At 47.9% G+C, this 17,737-nt stretch overlaps 1 protein-coding gene across 1 annotated transcript in view; it reads right to left on the bottom strand.

Moving 5' to 3' along the window:
• Positions 1–9,985, bottom strand: part of GNG12 (G protein subunit gamma 12) — a 149,043-nt gene extending 139,058 nt beyond the window's left edge. Inside the window, exon 1 of the mRNA XM_036754527.1 lies at positions 9,908–9,985. The gene's annotated coding sequence lies outside the window, so the exon portion shown is untranslated. The remainder of the gene's footprint in view (positions 1–9,907) is intronic.
• Between the last annotated feature and the right edge of the window lie 7,752 nt (positions 9,986–17,737).

Here is a 17,737-nt window from a genome sequence, read left to right as displayed (position 1 = left end):
GGGAAGGTCACAGATTTAGAGCTGGAAGGACATGTGTAGATCCTCAGCTCCAACCTCCTAGCTTGACGGAGGAGAGGAAGAGGACTTGGACACCAAGGACTACCAAGTCCGGCAGACAAGTAGGATTGTCAGGAATCAACCTAAGTCCTCTTACTAACCAAACAAAGGCTGCGCCGCGCCGGAACTCTGCCAAGGGCAACGTCCATACTGTTCACAAGGGAGAAACGATTATCACGCTGATAGACTCCAACTTGCTTCTTTTCTTGTTGGCCAGGAGGAGGAAGGGAGGGATGGTGGTTAAGAACCAACACTAGTTAGTCTAAACCTCAGACGCTACTGAAACACAACACCACTTCCCACAATCCACCCTCAAGACACTGCCTGGCAGCAGGTGAGCTTCCATTTGCTGGGACAACAAGACCAAGAGAGACTTTTAGGTCAAAGAGAGCTCAAAAGACCAAAGAGAGAGAGCTAGAACGGAGGACTTACAGGCCAGTGAATCCAGTCCTTTGGTTCACATGAGGCAGAGCAAGGCAGAATTTGAAACCCCTTCCTAACGGCAGGACGGTATCCAGCCTATGCCAGAGAGATGCTTGTTCACTTATATTCTAGAGACAGCCTTAAATCAACCAACAATTCATCCAGCAACCAGTATTTATTACGAATGTGCCAGGGGATAAAAGTACAAAGAATGACCCGATCCCTATTCACAAGGAGCCTATGAGACAAGTACATACAGACCATGTATGGCCTCAATATAACGTGAATAAATACAAATAGATTCAAAGTAGTTAAACACTGGCAGCTTGAGAGGGAGGCATGGGGAGTTGGGGCGGGGATCAGGAAAGTCTTTGAGCGGAAGGCAGGTGTGAGCGGCCATCTCAAGGGAAGAGAAGGACTCTAGCTCACAAGAGGCAGTAGGGCACAAGGTGGGATTCTTCACCTTTGGAGGGTCAGGAACCCCTCTGGCCGCCCGGGGGAGCCCACAGAACTCTCCTTAGAAAAATGCTTCTAAATATTTGAAGAAATGCTCAATTTAGGTTAGAGGTTGATGAAAATAAAGATGTAATGCCCCTCCTCCCCGCCATCCAAGTTCATGGACCATCAGGAACCCAGTTTAAGAACCCCTGATATAATGGGACACAGTAATGGGCCAGGAGTGAGATCTGTTTTCTCAGGGGACCTACTCTGGGTCACACTGCTGGTACGAGTCTGAGACAGAAAAGAGACTCTGGTGGCCACTTACAGTGCCACCCAACATCTCAATCAGCAAACGTGCTAATGACAAACCATGCTTGGCTTTTCATGAAATGGAGTCCTTAAGTTCCCTTGCTCTATGTTGCAAAAAGTCTCAAAGGTACCTCTCTTTAATAGTCTACGGAAAGCTTTTTAATGAGCTGGCAGCCTTACGCCCCCTGAGCCCTGCCCCACCCCACCATGGTTCTTTCAAATTAATTTGGCCAGGAACACTTTGCAGCAGCCTGCCCGAAAGGCACAGGACAAAAATCTTGCTTGTGAATGGGTGGCAACCAGACCCTGATGGTTTAGGAGCTTTTAAGCTACCCCATAAAGCTTGACGTGAGAAATGATGCATCTCAGGGACGTTGGACATGTCTCTGAAGAGATGGGGAAGCAAAGGGCAGAGGAGAACCCAGCTGGATGCAGCCTCTCTGGGGTGAGATGTCCAGGCCTTTCTCGACCTCATCTGCCCATCACACTCCCTTTTTTCCAAGGAAGGACAAGGGAGGATGCTTCTCATTCTCGATGTTTGGTGTGAGAACCCTTAGCTCAGCTGAGAATTTTAAGGGCCTGTCTCCAAGTTCCAGAAATAGTGTCAAGAGAGCAGGCAGTCCCTTTGTCAATACTCTGAGTAAGTGGGGACGTGAGGGCTGAAGGAGCTTTGAAAAATCCCCAGGTAAGGGAAATTAAGGGATTTAAAGAGCTTGTAGTTCATTACAGGCATATACATGTGCTCAAGCTGCACACACGCGCTCGCGTGCACACACACACACACACACACACACACACACACACACACATTACCAGGACCTTGCATTCTATTCCAGCGTTTAACAATCCTCTCCCACACACATACACTGTTGGTGGAACTGTTGAGTTGACCTATTTTGGAAATAAATTCTGGAATTTTGTTAAAAATGAGACATAACTGTCCATACCTTATGACCCAGAGAGCCCACCGTTAGGCAAAAAAACAACCCAAAGGAAGCCAGAGGCAGAAAGAAAGAATCCATATTCACCAACATATTCGCGATAGGACTACTTTCGTATTTGCGGCAGCCAAGAACTGGAGAAAAATAAGATGCCGATCGATCAAGGAATGTCTCAACATGAATATAAGTGAATATTAATACACCATAACGTATAATAAACACAGGGAAGCCTGGGAAAACTTATTTGAACAGATGCAAATGGAAGTAAAACCAGGAAAACAATAGAGACAGTGGCTAGAATAAGATACATGGTAAGAGGGGTAGGGGGATGGGAGACGCGTCACCCAACGTTATGGAGTTATGAGCAAGAAACCTGGCCTTAGCGAAGAGGCAGAAAACGGAGGCCCTTCCCATGGCGGAGGAGGTGGAGGCCTGTGCATGTGGAATGCTGCATCTGCCAGCAGACATGACTGAGGTCTCTTGTGTTCTTCTTAGTAGACAGGGAAGGGGCGAGGCATATTTGGAAATTAAGGTGATATAAAAAACAAAAGATATTGTCAAACCACATCAACAAAAATAGAATTAAAAATAGGGCAGGCAGGTGGTGCAGTGGGTAGAGTGATGGGCTTGGAGTTGGGAAGACCCGAGTTCAAATCTGCCTTTCACACACTTAGTAGCTGGGTGACCCTGGGCAAGTCACCCAACCTCTGTCTGCCTCAGTTTCCTCATCTGCACAAAGGGGATGATGATAGCACCTGCCTCCCAGGGTTGTCGTGAGGATCAATCATTATGAAGAGCTTAGCACAGTACCTGGAACATAGCAGGTGTGATATATCTTTTGTTATCATTATTAAAACCCAAACACTATCCTTAACCATAGGATTCTTCTGCCTCCCTGGCTTCCAGATCTCAAGCAGTAAATTCTCTCCAAAAACTGCTGCACGTAACTGATAAACAAATTTCTATCTGGTTTCTATTCCCTGCCCCATTTCTTTTCTTTTTTAAAAAACAGTATTTTACTTTTCCCCCATGACATGAAAAATTTCTGCATTCATTTTTACAAGATTTCTCCCTCCTTCCCTCTGCTCTTCTGAAAATGGTAGGCAACAGTTTGATATACTTCCCCTCATTTCTAACAAGAAATGAAACCAGGCTTGAGTATCGTAGGTACCAGTTAACTTCTCAGTCCATTAAAATATTAAAACAATCCGTTAGACAAACAGGAGATAAAAATTCCCAACACAAAGTAGCTTGTTAAGTTTTCCCCTCTTGCCTTTAAAAATACATCTCTGGAACAGCCATTCAGGCATCACATGCATCCCGGGAAACCCAGATGTAGTAACAACAAATAGCCACTCTCCTCATGATGCAGTGGAAGGAACTTGGGTGCAATGGCAGGCAGAAGCACTGGGTTCGAATTCTGCCTCTCCCTCTAACTCTCTGGGCCCCACTCTGTTCCTCTGAAGAATGAGAGGTTGGCCTGTCTCTTAAGTCTGGGCCACTGCTAATATTCTAGGAGTCTACAGCTAATTAAATTCCTGTTTGCATCCCCAGGGAGTCCCTGTGAATAGTATTGGACACTTAGGAATCATTCATAAAGTACCCAAAGCCACTACTTCCTTTCTCAGACTGGAATTAATTAGGATGACAGAGAAGTCCCCCAGCAGTTTTAAAATGGCTCTTTTAAACAAATGTCTCAACATTTCTGGAAGTAACGCAAATGAAGGGTCGGCAGCTAGAAAAGCCGCTGCATTCCAGACAAACCTCTAGAGCACTGTGAGCCTCAGTTTCCTCCCCTGTAAGTATTTCCTAGAATCCTCTTCCACACTGAGTTGACTTCATTAACCATGTAAGGTAACTGAAGACTGAGTTTAGGATCATAAATTAAGGCTCCAAGGGCCCTTCAAGGTCATCTGAGACAAACCTCTCATTTTAGAGAGAGCAGACTGAGGTTCAGAGAGGGCCTAAGATCAGAGGATCATAGATTGAGGGGCCATCAGGTGACACCTCCTCATTTTGACAGATAAGGAAACTGAGGCATGAGGTCACACTGCCAGTAAGTGTGTGAAGCAGGCTTTCGACCGGGTCTTTCTCACTCCAAGTCCAGTGCCATACAGTTAACCAGAAAAAAAACAAAACAAAATAGCAGAACTGAGATGTGCCCATAGTCAGATAGCCAGTAAACATCAGAGGCAGAATTAGATCTCCCAGGCTGGCATTCTATCCTTGGGCCATCCTGCCTCTCCCTCCCCACCCTTTTTCTAAAGTGCCGCCATGATTAAATACACCCGTGAGGGCAGTGGTAGCCACAAGGGTGGTACTGGTCACACTTTTACCTAGTCAAAACTTATTTCTTTGGGACCTGACCTACTTCCTTTCCTAGATCCCCAAGGTCTGTGCTAATGAACACAATTGTTTCAAGAGATATTCTCATCTGGGAATTACCTTTTAAATTGGAAAGATAACACTTTATGAAATGGTCCTCTATTGTCTTCGCTGAAAAGCCATCTCCAGACTCAATGGACAATGAGGCAGAACTCTATTCCTTGCAGTACTGCAATGGCACGGGGATGCCAACAGGCCATCATGCAAATGTATCTGGCATCGGCACCAGCTCCAGAAATTGAAAACTGTTGTTTCAGGCAATCCGGGTTAGGTTCAGAGGGGAACCTCGCCCCCCAATCTGGAGCCTGCCACTAGGGTGGACGAGGACAGTCTGAGACACTTGGGGGCATGATTTAGCCAAGCTCTCACTTCCCACCAGGTTTACCATCAGGGATCACGTCCTGCCCCAAGAGTATTGGCTTCCCTAATCTGTTTATTCCATCGGAGCTTCATGAGATCGGATTAAACAAACATAAGGAAACTGGACAGAGCGGGGACCTTTCAAAGAGCACTATAAACCCCAGCCTGTAAATCATCTAATTCTGAATGTGAAGACTGAAGTTTTATTTTTGAACAGAGAAAGAAAAGAAGCCCCTAATATTCCCAATTATGTCCTCAAGTCTTTTACTGGGCAGTATCAAAGACCTCATTGGATTTCTATATACTGAATAACTTGAATTAACAAGCATTTATTAAGCACCAACTACATGTCCAGGACCATGCCGGGCCCTGGGGATACAATCTGAAGCCTAACATAGAGCCTGTGTCTAGCCTATTATCTCAAGATCAGCTATCAAATCTTCAGTTTGTCATTTAAAGCTCTTCACTTCTTGGCGCCTTCCTTCTTATTCAGATCCTTTCACAAAAAGAGGGTGGTACCACTGGCCTATTTGCTGACCCTCCCACAGGCCACTCTATCACTCCATCACTATCTCCATCTCCCCGGCTTTGCCTCGGCTCTTCCCATCCCAACCCCTATACCTAAAATGGTCCATCCTGGTTGCCCTTAAGACTCAGCTGAAATTCCACCTTCTTCAGGAGATCTTTCCTTCTCTCCCTTACAAATGCATCTTTCTTTCCCCTTCCTACCCACTGCCTCTGAGCTGATTTTCTACTTAATCAGTAGTTATTTGGATGGGAGTTCCTTGAGGGCGGGGACAGAGCTCTGGCCTTCCTTGGCATCCTCAGGGCCTGGTACACAGTCAGAGCTTAATAAGTGCCTCTTTTTGTTGTCTCCCAACACTCAGCAGTAATAGGAGGCAACACTGAAATGGCACTGGGACCATGGTGATGTCCAGAAAAGCAATGGGCAGCCATCCTTCCTCTGCCATCCAGCCACCCACACAGGCCACTCACCTTCCACCTGCCCCCACTGACTTACCCAACGTTCAGCCTCCTCAGAGAAAACTCCCTTTCCCCCCATTAGAGTATAAGCTCCCTGAGGACAGGGAATGCCTCTTTTTCTATCTTTTTATCCCCAGCCTTTAGCACAGTACCTGGTCCATATAAGTGCTTAACAAAAACGTTTTAATTCATTCATTCAGATAGGAATTAGATAGAATAAAAAAGCCATCACACACAAAACTGAAGCCTTAAATTCAGTCACAATGGGTTAATAAAAACAACAGACAGTAATGATGACCAGACACCGATGCAGCACCCTCGAGTCTGCAAAGCGCCTGACGCTGTATCGCACCTCACTGGGGTCTCACAAAGCTCATTCTCAGTATCACATCCATTTTATCTGATGAAGAAACTGAGGCCGGGAGTGACTCATCCAAAGTCATCTGATTTTTATGAACACAAGCACCAGTGTTAGCACAGCCTCTAGAAGCACAGATTTAGAGCTGGAAGGAACCTCATCGGCATGGACAAAGGACTGGGAGTCACGAAGTTCTGGATTCAAATCTAGCTCCAGACACGAATGGTGTCTCTGCAGGTCTCAGCTGCTTCCTCTGAAAAATGACAGAGTTTGACCGGATGGTCCCTTCCAGTCCTGAATACACAAGCCTGGATAGACTCTAGCACGACACCTTCTTTTTGGAGGTCAGGAAACTCCATCTCTCAGCTCCTGGCATCATTTTCTCTAGCTGTCCCTCCCCACGTGTGGAATTCTCAGCCTACTCCTCTCTGCCTTCTGCATTCCCTGGTTTCTTTCAAGTCATCCATCAATATACATTTATTAAGCACCTATTATGTGCCAGGCACTGTGCTAAGCACTGGGGATAAAAAAAGAGGCAAAAGACAGTCCCTGCCCTCAGTGTGATGGCGGAGACCATTGGGCAACCAAATATATACCACCAAGCTTCAGAGAAATAGGAAAAAGAGAAGATAAAAGGGAGAGAAAACAACTGGAGTTAGGAGGGGTTGGGGAAGGGTTCCTATAGACACCGGTGGGATTTAAAGGAAGCCATGGAAGGGGCCAGGGGGCAATGAGGCAGGAGAACCTTTTAGGCATAGGAGATGGCCAGAGAAAACAGCAGGCGCCGAGAGATGGAGAGTCTGTTCATGAGGCAGCCAAGAGGCCAGTGGAACTGATCAGAGAACGTGTCACAGGGAAATGTGGATAAGGACTGGAAAGGGAGGAGGAGGCAGGTCATGAAGGCTCTGAACACCAGAGGATCAGGGATTTGATTCTGGAGACGAGTAGGAGACGCTGGAGTTAACTGAGTATGGGGGTGACGGGATAGGACCTCTGCTTTGGGAAATCATTTGGTGGCTGACTGGAGAATGAACTGGAGTGGGGAGGGATTTCAGGCAGGCAGACCCACCAGGCGGCTGTTACAATAGCCCAGGCATGATGTAATGAGGGCCTGCATCAGAGTGGTGGCAGTATCGGAGGAGGGAAGGAGCACAATGGAGAAATGGTGCAAAGGTGAAATCAACAGGCCTTGGCAACAGATTGGATGTGGCGGGGAGAGACAGTGGGGAGTTGAGGATGCCACCCAGGCTGGGAGGGTGGGGGGAGGGAAGGCGAATAAGCCCCAGCTAAAATCTCACCTCCTGCAAAAATTCTTTCCCAATCCCCTTTTAATCCTGATGCTTCTGTTGATTATCTCCAATTTACTCCATATATAGCTTATTTGTGCACAGCTGTTGACACGATGTCTCCCCATTAGGTGGAATTGTTTTTACCTTCTCTGTATCCCCAGCCCTTAGCACATAGTAGGTGCTTAATTAATGCTTATTGACTGATGTGACTAGCCCAAGGTCATATGACATGAGTAGTAGCAGCTGGCCTCAAAGCCAAGTCCTCAGACATTAAATACTGTCTTCATTCCAATGTACCAGATTTTCTTTATTGGTCTGAAAAAATGATTGGGTAAATGACACCCACCAGCCCATGATTTTCATTTTCTTCCCTTTTTCCTTCACTCCTGGGAGGCTGGGGGGGGGGGGGGATATCAATTCTATTGTTTTGATAGACCTGTCTTATAGCTTTTATGCCTGGTTTTAATGATTGACTGATTGGTTTCCAGATAGCAGATGAATCCTCCAATGTGTGGGGGCACGGGCACATACATGGGCACATACATACACACATACACACACGCTCACACTCTCTCTCTCCCTCCCTCCCCCTCCCCCCTTCCTCTCTCTCTCCCTCTCCGTCACCAGGCCTTTCTACCTGGCTCGGATGAATGAGCTCTTTCCCAGGAATCATGATTAACACTTGCTCCAAGAGCAGGCAGGTATTTTGAAGAGGGGACTGTAAGAGTCTAATGCACCTTTTAAACCCAGGGCCAAAAAAAGTGCTCTTTTAAGGTAAGAGTGGAGGGGGTAGGAGAGCAAAGACACCCGTTGAGATCTGGCCTTCTGGCAACCTCCAAAAAGATTCATTATAGACAGTATATTCAGCCTGGGTTCTAACTGTGCCAGGAAATGTAAACACCCCGTCCCCAAAGGCAGGAGGTGGGGAGAAAGGAGTAAATGATGGGAAGGAAGCTGATCCTAAAAAGTTTATCCAACTCACACGTTTGACACTCCAACAAATTCCAAGTTTCTTTCCCACGGCCGAGAGGGCCATTTAACAAAAACAGGGAATGTAAAGGGGAAAAAAAAGAACAAAAAAGCGGCCTCCCAAAGCTAGCCCCAAATGATCTTGTGCGTGTAGCCACTGACAGAGGAGCCCCTCCGAGGAAGGCCCGGGCCGGGCCAGGCCTCGTCAATTCCACCTCTCAGCTGGGGAAACGTCTGAAGTTTCACTCGGCAAAATCTCAACTAAAACCAACACTTCCCTCTCGTCCTTGGGAGAATTTTATGAATGATTTGGGTAAAGCTTCCCGGGCAGGAACACACTGCGAGGCTCAGCGTAAGGCAGGAGGGCCAGGCAGTGAACTACGGCAGCCCGAGCCAGCTTGGGGAAATTTTCCTTATCGAAATTGAAAGCTTCCGTGGTCCATCCACTACCCACTCCTCCCAGAACCTCTGGCCAGACTTCCTATTTAGAAGGAAAGAAGTCAAGACGGGTTTTCTCCACTCCAACGTCTCCATATGGTCGGAGAGAACACGCGTGGCCTACCCCCACCCCCACCCCCGTCTCCGATCTGATCCCGCGGTGCGTGGGAAGTCCTGGGTTCCGGTGTCCGTGGCTGGCCTTTACCACCACCCCCACTTCCCCAGGCCTCGCTTTTCCCACGCCAGCCTGGGCTCTGGCTCGCCGGGTCTCTATCCCCAGATGCTCAAGCCGGGTGCCCGCTATGCCTGGGTACACTCCTTCCCAGCTGGGGAGGGGGGACTGCGGGAAGGGGGTCGAGAAAGCGAGAGGGGCGTGGCACTCCCCAGAGGCGCTCTACGCCAATCTCTCTCTACCGCAAAGTGGTCTCCCCTCAACCCCGAGAGGAAAGGCAGCGCCCTGCTCGCACCGAATCCCTCGACCGTTGCCCTAGCCTGGGGTTAGGGGGCATCCTCGTGGAGGACGCGCCCAGGGCAGACGAATCGGGCAGGGGTAGGGCAGCGTTTCTCCTTCCCCTCCCCATCCCCCAAACCAGGCACACCCGGCTGGGGACGGAGGGCCCCCCCCCTCCCCAGGCCTGAGCCCCCCTCCCAGGCTCTAAGCCCAGGGCCAAGCGCCCCCTCCCCAGCTCCCGCGCCCAGGGCGCACGCACGCCCTCTCCTGGCCCTGGTCTTGGGGCGCTTGGTGCGCGAAGCCAGTCTCCGCCCTCCGGGACACTCATGCCTGCCTGCCTTCCTGCCTTCCTTCCTTCTTTCCCTCCCTCCTTCCATCTCTCCTCCGCCCCAGGATTCGGCGGCGCCGCCGCCCCCCAGATCCATGCCCTGTGCCGCCCCCTGCGCTCCGCTGGCCCCGAGGGTGTTCACTGTGTACCCCTGCCCAGTGTGGCCCCGCTCACCTCTCGCCGCAGCAGCTGCCGAGGGACTCTGTGTCTCTGGGCGACCAGAGACTGCTCCGACCTCTCCTCCCGCTCCTCCGGGTCCCCGGCTCCGCCTAGCTCTCGGGGAGGCGGGGCGCACGGACAGACGGGCGGAGCGGTGGTGGCGGCGCCGGGCTTAGCAGCAGCTTTGGCCCAGGCTCCCTTGCCCCCGAGGCTCTCTCCCTCCCGCCTCTTCTCCCTCCCCCGCTCGGCTGCAGAGCCCGTGCCCAGTGCGCTCCCTGGCACCCAAACCAGGCCCAAAGAAAGGTCTGCAGCACTTTGGGTTGGGCGCAAGTGGTTTAGGGGGTGCACAGCCTGGAGAAAGAGAACCCAGCTGATCCCCGTGGAAGGCTCTCCACGGTTATTTAAGGTGTTGCAGCCTCTACCCCACCCCCAGTCTCGATTGGGTTTTTTTCTGGAGCTGTCTCCAAATGTTTTGCCCACCCTGGGGCGCGGAAGATCCTCTTGGGGACCTGTCTCAGGGGCTGGGCGCTGAGCCAAGCCTCATCATTGGCAAACTGTGGATTCTGTAAGATTCAAGGACCATGGTGGTGGGCCTCCTGTAAATGAGGACAAGGTTGCTGGCCTTCGTTTGATCACCCGCGAGTGGTAGCCATCCCCTAACTGCACTGGGTGCACGTGCCTTGTCTGATGAGGAGGGAGAGCAGGGCTGAGGAATTTGACCAACTCCATTTTCTTCGGTCAATCTTTGGGCAGATTTGGAAGGCTACAGTAGCACACACATGTGTATGTATACATATGTGCATATATACACATGTGCATGTATACACATATACACGGAACTTCATTGGTGTGGTGAAGAAAGCCTGGGGTGGGAAGCAAAGGGCCTCTCTGAATGCCCAGATCTTCTTTCTTTGTGTGGGACCTTGGGTAGCTCTATTAACCTCCGGTGCCTCCTTTAAAGTGATGTGACCGGACGGAAACTCCCAAGATTGCTTCTAGTTGTGAATGGGCGGTCCAGTGCTTGGACAGTGATTGGCGAATTCCCGCCAGATGACCAGGGCTCAAGTCCTGATCCAGCTGCTTACGCCCTGTGCCATCTTGGGTACCTCACTTCATTTCTCTGGGACTCGATTTCCTCCTCTGAAAAGTGAGGTGATTAAACCAAATGCCAGCCAAGGCCTCTTCCAGTTCTCCAAAGGGAGGCCCACTAGGTGGCGCATTCCTGAACAGCTGAGCCTCAAACAGTCAGCACCCTAGTTCAGGCCCTCACCTCCTTTCTACGGAACTATGATAATAGCCCCTAGTCTCCCTGCCTCAGTCTCTCCCTCATCCAATCCATCCTCCAAAGCTTAGGTCTGACTATGTCATCTCCCCCCACCCCCAACCTACACACTCAACACACCCCAAGATGAGGGATTCTTAACCCCTGGTGTGTTGGTGCTCTCTCGAGATGTGAGTAAACTGAGGGGGCCCTTTTCAGAATCATGTTCTTCAATTCAGCAAAAAAAAAAAAACAAAGGATCACAAAGAAAACCAATTATATTGAAATGCAGTTTTTTTTTTTAAGAAGTTCACAGGCTAAGAACCTTTGTTCTAGGATCAAACACAAATTACTCTGTTTGGGATTTCAGGCACTTCCCCCCCTCACCACAGCCACCACCTTTCAATAGTCTTGCTGTTTCTCATGGACGAGCCTCTATCTCCCATCAGAGACCTTTGCTTTGTCTGTCCCCTGGGCCTGGAATGCCTTCCTCCCTGCCCGTATCCACCTCTAAGAATCCCTGGTTACTTTCAAAGCTGACCTCAAGCACTTCTACAAGAGGCCTGGCCGGCTTCCCCCAGCTGCTAATTTCTCCCCTGCCTCCAATTATGCCATGTATATGGTATAAATGTTTTTTAAATGTAAATGCTGCTGCCGCTATAAAATGTAAGATTTTTGAAGGCAGAGACGGCTTCATTTTTGAATCTCCTGTACTTAGTGCAGAGTCCCTTTAAATGCCTGTTGACTGGTAAGAACTTGGCCAGCTGTATTTTCTTTGGCCAACGTTTCAATGACCGGTTGGAGAAAGAAGGGGTTCCACTGCAGACAGGATGGGTCCTCAAGTATTTGTACAAGGCAGCCATCCCTGAGCACGCTGTGATCTTCAGAAAATTGCTGTTCCTCTGAATGAGAATAAATGTTCCACGAGAAAGCTTCAATACTAGTGATCCTTGCCCTGAAAAAATTTCAAATACAAATTCCTGTCTGCACCCAAAATGCTCCACACAGCAATCTTGGAGTATTGGAATAGACTTAATTTCTTGTTTTACTCTAAACTTGCTTCGCCCATTTATCCAGCGGGTGTCCCATGCTCCCCCCAGCAGCATTTTTGGGGGTATCGTCACTATAGTAAGAACACAGAGTTATTAAATAATGACTGTGAAAAGCACAGGTCGGGGTAGATATGTTCACACGCTGCCATGAAGTGGCACTGGGAGACAGGGGGAGCTGGCCATCTGGGGCTCTAGTCATGATCCTCACAATTCCCAAGAAGCTCAGCTTCTAGGAAGCATTGCCTTGTCTCCTGTTTTCTCTGCTTTTGCCACATTCATAGTGAGGCTATGAGGGTGTGAAGGAAGGGGGAGGGATGGGAAGGATGCCCACCCTGGTGAACAAGGAAGCATCTTTGATATCCTAAAGATGGGGATCATGGGGGGGGCAAGAGTCAGCCCACCAAAGTGAGCCCCTCCCTTCATTTCTTATCCCTGCCACTAATAGGAAAGCTCAGATAGTTCAGACAGACTGCCCTTCGCTGCTCCAAACCCTTGAACCAAACACTGCCTTTGGAGTCAGTCACTAAGTCAGTCAACATTTATTAGGCACTTACTATGTGCCAGGCACTGTGCTAAGCAGAAAAAGAGACAGTCCCTACCCACAAGGAGCTTGCATTCTCAAGGACAAAGACAACCCACAAAGCAGAGGGAGGCTTCCCCATTGTGGGGCATTGTTGAGAAATCCAGAAAGTCAGAAACAGCCAGGAAATGAAGGGAAGTTGCCAGGCTGGGACCCTCTCCAAAAGGGAGACCCTGGATGGAATGAATCAAGGGAAGAAAGGGGATACTAACAGGGAATGGTCCAGACTGAGAAAGCCACAGAGGCATGGATGTTCCAGGGGGAGGAGGTCCTAAGTGCTGAGGGAAGGGCCAGAATGAGACCACAGCTGGGACCCTGGGAGGCAGAAGAGCCTGGAAGGGAATGAAAGCCCCAGGTGGAGCTCAATAGGGAAAGGCTTGCCCTTGAGTCTGGCTAGGCCATTCCATGAGCGATAGGCAAGCAGCAGGTCAGTCAGGCAGTCAGTCAACGAACACCGATTAAGCTCTTGCTGTGTGCCAGATTGTGCCAAGCAATGGGATACAGAGAAAGGCAAAAGCATGGTGGCTGCCCTCAGAGGCTCAGGTTCTAATGAGAAAGAGCAAGGAGCCACGGAGGTCCCCACCAACCCAGCAGGAAGGCTGTCCAGGCCCCTGCCAGTGCCTCACCCACGAATGACAAAAGAGGCTGCTGGCTGAGCAGACTCTGCCCTTCTGGGATTCGCTTTGGTGTATGGCTATCAGCCCGGGTCAGAGCTGCTGAGCAGGAGGTTCGGCTCACCCAAACACCTCACCTGTGTTCCTTGAGCTTCTGGGATTTGGGGTACACATGTGAATGATTTGGGGGGGGTTCTTGGTCTGGACCAAGTAAAAGTGCGATCTACACATTGGCTTTTTTGAGGGTAAGCGTGTATAAGTGATGCAGGTCATGATGGGAGGAGGAGGTAGCACCAGCAGAATCTCCCCTTGCAAGACTAAGAGACTGCTTGGTTGAGCTCACAGGATTTGGGGGCATGTGAAAGTCATCACAGGTCAAATTGACCTACGAGGAGGGGATGGGGCTGTCTTGGGTAAATTCTTTGTTGTTACTGAGTCGTTTCAGTCATATCTCACACTCTGTGACCCCATCTGGGGTTTTCTTGGTAGAAATACTGGAGTGGTTCCCTGTTTTCTTCTCCAGCCCATTTTACAGATGAGGAAACTGAGGCAAACAGGGTCAAGTGACTTGCCCAGGGTCATGCAGCTAGTCTGTGTCGGAAGCCAAATTTGAACTCAGGTCTTCCTTACTCCAGGCCTGGCACTCTATCCACTATGCCACCTAGCTGCCCATATAAATTCTTATTTATATGTAAAAGGTTGGCACTCAGGTAAAAGTTGCATGAGGGAGAGAAAACTATCCTAATGAGACCACAGATAAACCCACTGCTAAAAAACCTTAAAAGTGTCCCCTATAGCAATATAGTAAAGGACTCCTCCCCTTCTTTCTCAGGTCTCTCTCTTCTATGTCTAATAGATGTCACAACTGTATCCGACTCTTAGAATGCAGACTCGTGAACTCTACACTCCCAATTCCCTACAGAACTGCATGGTTTCTGTCTCCTTTCTCCCCCAAAGGGTCCTAGAGATCTGAGTTCCAAAGTGTCACTAACTCGTGGATTGCGTGGTCGAGTGTCCCTCATCCTCATGGAGTTACGTACATTAATGGCCTTTCCTCAAGTGTCATCTTACTTGATTTTTCTGCAGCCTTTAACACAGTCATTCCCTCTCTCCTCCCTGATCATTTCTCTCTAGGTTTCCATGATGCTAATCTCATCTAGTCTTCCTCTTAGCCCCCTAATCTCTCCTTCTTGGGCTCTTCTGTAGGATCTCTATCCAAGTTGTACCCACTAACTGTGGATCTCCCCCAAGGCTCCATCCTGAGCCTCTTCTCTCCTTCCTTTTGACTATTTCACTTGGTGAGCTCATGGATTCAATTACCGTCTCCATCCAGATGATTCTCAGATTTATTCATAGAGCCCTCACCTCTCTCATGACTTCATCCCACATCTCTAGCTGCCTGTTGGACATCTTAAATTCGACATGTCCAAAACCAATCTCATTGTTTTACCTCTAAGACCCTCCCTTCGTCCTCATCACTGTAGAGGGTAACCACCATTCTCCCTGAAGTTCACAACCTAGGCATCGTCTTTGACTCCTCACTAGCTCACCTTCCATATCCAATCTGTCACCAAGGGCTGTCCATACCCATATGTTCCCCTCTCTCTTTTCAGCCACTGCCACCATCCTGGGGAAAGTCCCATCACCTCATGCTTGGACCAATGCAATAACTCACTGGCTAGTTTCTTCCCATTCCAGTCCATCCTCTGTTCAGTCACAAAGGGTATTTTCCTCAAGTCTAAGTCCAGCCATGTCACTCTCACCCTCAATAAACATCAGTGGCTCCCCATCATCTCCAGGACCAACTACTAAATCCTCTGCTTATAGTCAAAGCCCTTCATGACTTAGCCCCTTCTCCCTTTCCAGTCTCTTTACACCTTTCCCTCCCCACATACCCCATGATTCAATAACACAGGCCTCTTTGATGTTCCTCAAACAGCGCTCTCCATCTCTTGACTCCAGGCATTCTCTGGCTGTGCCCTCCATTCAGAATGCTCTCCCTCCTCATCTCTGCCTCTTGGCTTCCCTGGATTTCTTCAAGTCCAAGAGAAAACGCCACCTTCTGCAGGCAGCTTCTCCCAAGCTCCTGCATTTTGGTGCCTTCCTTCTGTTGATTATTTTCTATCTCTCCTGTCTATAACTTGTTTGCATGTTGTCTTTCCCAGTGGACTGTGAGCTCTTTCCTTTGTGTCCTCTACCCTTAGCTAAACGCTCATTGCGGTGCTGATATGACTTTGTTTTTAATTCCTTTTGCTTCTGTGGTTATGAATAAAACACTATATACAGTTAGTTACACCACACTTGTGTGGTCATTCCACAATACCGAGCTCTTGTGATCCATATCCATCGAGTGTAGCAAGGAAGGGAAAGGGATTTGTTTTTGGCCAGTGAATGATTGTCCGACCCTTAAATATCTAACTGGATAAATTCATACACAACTTACACCTAAACTAACAAGAGGGGCCATGCTACCTACACCAAGGAAAGAGCTACGAGACAGAGGGAGCCAAACCTCCAAGAAGCGTCAAGAGGTTGGCATTTCCCTGAAGCATCCTGTGGTATTAAGTGCAGCACCTGAGCTCTGGCTGAGATGAGCATGGATGGCCAGCACGTGGACCTTGTCTATGCGTATGGCCAAGTGCTCTACCAGCAGTGCCCTCTGGTGGTTAAATTTGTAGATGATGATGGTGATGATGACGATTATGATGACGATGATAAGAGTGCTAGTAGCCATGTGGACATTTTTACAATACCTTCCTAAAGAAGTTTAATTGATACAAATTGATTACCATAACAAGGAGACCCAAAGGAGCCTCGAAACCGTGTCAGTCACCAAACACTTGCTCTCCTTGCTGAAAGGAGAGATTTGGCAACCAAGGGAAGTGGCAGTTTAGGATCTAAGCTTGTTTGTAAAATCTTATAATGAAAGGTGGTAGGAGAGTATGATGAACATTACCATTTAAACAATGAAAAGCCATAGAGTGGAAAATCAGTTTAAAGAAAACTCTGTGACAGCATCAACTAAGCAAAATCATTTGGAGGTCATTTAAGGACCACAAAGTGGTGAAAAATGGAAAAGATCTGTAAAGAATTTTCAGACAAACTCTTTTCACTCTCAAGGACAGTAGATCTACAAGGTTTAGATTGTCATGTTACAATCTGGAATGTGGTTCTTGAGAAAATTGAAATGGAAGAGAAAATAAAGATGGAAGCAGAGCTGGGCCAGACCAAGATGTCTATACCAGAGACCCATGTGGGGTATTATGCAAATTTAAGGACACCCAAGGATCAATTCCAAGGATATTTGAAAGAGGGAAAGATGTCAAAAAGATGTAAAATTTCTCAAACGTTATAATAACCATAAAAAGGTAAGAGAACACTAATAATTATCAACCTGTATGCCTCTTTCCATATACACGTGTATATAAACAGACATACATATTTACATACATTTTATGTACAATTTATTGTCATAATCTATACACATACTCACATTTATCCTTTATAAAGGTATAAGAAGGGAATAGGCAGGGTTTCACAAATGAAATTGTACAATAGGCCATATGTTGACAACCACAATATGATGGAAAGATGTTGAGAATACAAGATTCTGCTCATTGTTGGACATTCACAAAAAAAAGATACTTTTAGTAGACAAAAAACACACTTCAAAGGCTCATGCCCAATATGATGTCTACCATGAATACATTAAAATTATGCAGAATTCCACATAACATGTAACAACAGAAAGAGCTGGTTCAAAATACCTGCCACTTACTGCTGATGTGATCTTGGGCAGGTCACAACCTCTCTGGACCTCAGTTTCCTCAGCTATAAAAGGAGGAGTTTAGACCCGAATGATCTCTAATGCCTCTTCTAGCTCTAAGTCTCTTACCCCACGTCAACATGTGAAAAAGTTATTCCACTAATAGATTAGGTACACAAGACACAATAGTCAATGACTATAAGTAGTCTACTGTTTGATAAACCCAAAGACTCCAGCTTCTGGAATAAGAATTCACTATTTTACAAAAACTCCTGGGAAAACTAGAAAATAGTATGGCAAAAACTAGGAATAGACCAACATGTCACACCATATATCAAGATAAGGTCAAAATGGGTACATGATGTAGACCAGGGCTGTCCAAAATGCAACTCGCAGGCCATATGTGGCCCGCAGTGCGATTTATGCGGCCTGCCTACAAGTATAGAAATTTACATAAATGCTTTAGTAAATGAAGCCAAGCTACTGCAGAGCTCTCACTAAAATGGCAAATCAAAATATATTGTCTATTGTTACAATAAAAACCTAAGGTTGGACAGCCTTGATTTAGACGC

This window comes from Trichosurus vulpecula, chromosome 4 (genome assembly GCF_011100635.1).
Source record: "Trichosurus vulpecula isolate mTriVul1 chromosome 4, mTriVul1.pri, whole genome shotgun sequence".
NCBI classification, from domain to species: Eukaryota; Metazoa; Chordata; class Mammalia; order Diprotodontia; family Phalangeridae; genus Trichosurus; species Trichosurus vulpecula.
Note: the sequence above shows the minus strand (reverse complement) of the source record. Positions and strands in the feature narration are given on the sequence as shown.